We start from the raw sequence: 1,795 nt of genomic DNA, 5'->3' as shown, positions 1-1,795 counted from the left end.
GATTTTCCGCCAGACCTTAAACTTTACATTGCTTTTTACCGCACTTTGATACGACTTCTAGTTTTCGAGAACAAAGCTCATATGTACACGCATGTCGGCCCGGGGCTGGACGCTATGGGCCGCGCGCCCGGCTCGACATGCATGTACAAATGACAGAATATTGATCATTTCTGCCCTCTTATCAAAAATATGTGTATGCCAACTTATTTCTGTAGTGTTACTAAGTAGAAAAACGTTTATTTCAAGCCCTCCCCTCCTCTCCCGATATGCGGATCCGTGCGGATGCAAGTTCCGCGGAATCCGTGCGGATCCGCGCCGGATCCGCACTAAACTGGACAACCTCAAAACCTCTCCGGAACTGACAGGCAAGCGTAGTGTGCTCTACAGCAAGTACAACAGCAAAGCAAGCTCACGACGACGAAAGACGTCAAAACAACAATTTAAAGTTGGAGAAGAACGGTAAAAACTCCGGCATCTGGTTTGGTTAGGTTTGATCGGTAAATCGAAAACATGCCGCGGATGAGGGGTGTGACGTACAGTATGAGAAATTGTTGGGTAAAAAAACTACCAAAATAGATTTTAATTTTTTAGAAAGTTTGAGTCTCCGAACATCAACCTAAAATTTCATTTTTCACTTTCATACAGCATATTATCATACGATCACGCAGATCATAAGCGAAAGTGAAAATAGTTAGTTAGATATCTTTGCAGAAATTCTCATACTTTGGATTGATGGTTGGTGTTTATCTTTGTTGGTTTGTTTTTTGTTTTGATTTTGATTTACCTGAGCTGCCAAACAAATTAAGGTATTTTAGAAATAGATTTTCCTATTGATGATGGATGTGAACAGTGCTTTTGTTTCTTGCTAAAATTGTTGTATAGCATTTTTGGTTTAGAATATCATGGCTTAGAAATGTTCATAGATATGTTGTCAGAACAATTTTGCACTTGCTGAGGAAATAATCAAGGACTATAATTGACAAGAAAGTCGACAGCCAGTGAAACAAACGTGTAGTAGCTCTCCTTCTTTCATACTGCTTTCTATCTGTTGTTTATATTTGAAAGAGGCAAAGCGTTTGATTGTTTGATGTAAATCAAAGTGTCTTGATATCGTACATTGTTGGCTTTTGCTTGCATTTATAGTTATTTACTCTAAGGATGTTGCTTGGGGGGCCTCATGTCCATGTCCACTGATTTGCCAAGATAAGTTGGAATTGGACTGTCAAAAAACATCCAGTTATTTGCTGTAAAAGCCACAAATCACAATTTGTTTCCAGGTTTCGGGTATGTTTTCCATGACTGTTTTGAAAGGGCTGAGGACCCTAGAAACATCAATTGATACTTCTGTTTTAAGGGCAGCTCATTTTGATATAAAAATTTCTCCTGAACTAGAAGTGTGACCCCCCCCTTTTTTTTTCAAACTTTGTCTTAGATGGCTCCACAGTGTGACATATGCTTTCTCCGTTTCGACCTGAACACTCATCGTCCCAAATGCTTGCCTTGTGGACACACCATTTGTAAGGAATGTGTTCAGAATCCTGGCTTGAGAAGGAAGTGTCCGACATGCCGAAAGGTCAGTAAATTATAAATGAAACTTGTGAAAGGGACATTATGAAATCACTCTGAATTATTTCCTTTTATGTAATATTTTAGCTATACCGTGTGTCAAGGTGCCCCCACAATGAACGGGAGGCGAGGCGGTGCCGGGTAGGCGATGCCGTGCGGGCCGTGCGGGAGGCCGTGACCGGGATAAAGTTGGCTAGAAAAATTTTCTGGCCAGAAAAATTTTCGACAT

The sequence above is a fragment of the Frankliniella occidentalis genome, unplaced genomic scaffold (assembly GCF_000697945.3).
Source record: "Frankliniella occidentalis isolate FOCC.00 unplaced genomic scaffold, Focc_3.1 Scaffold449, whole genome shotgun sequence".
In the NCBI taxonomy this organism is placed as follows: Eukaryota; Metazoa; Arthropoda; class Insecta; order Thysanoptera; family Thripidae; genus Frankliniella; species Frankliniella occidentalis.
The sequence above is the reverse complement of the archived record's forward strand: the minus strand, read 5'-3'. Positions refer to the sequence as shown.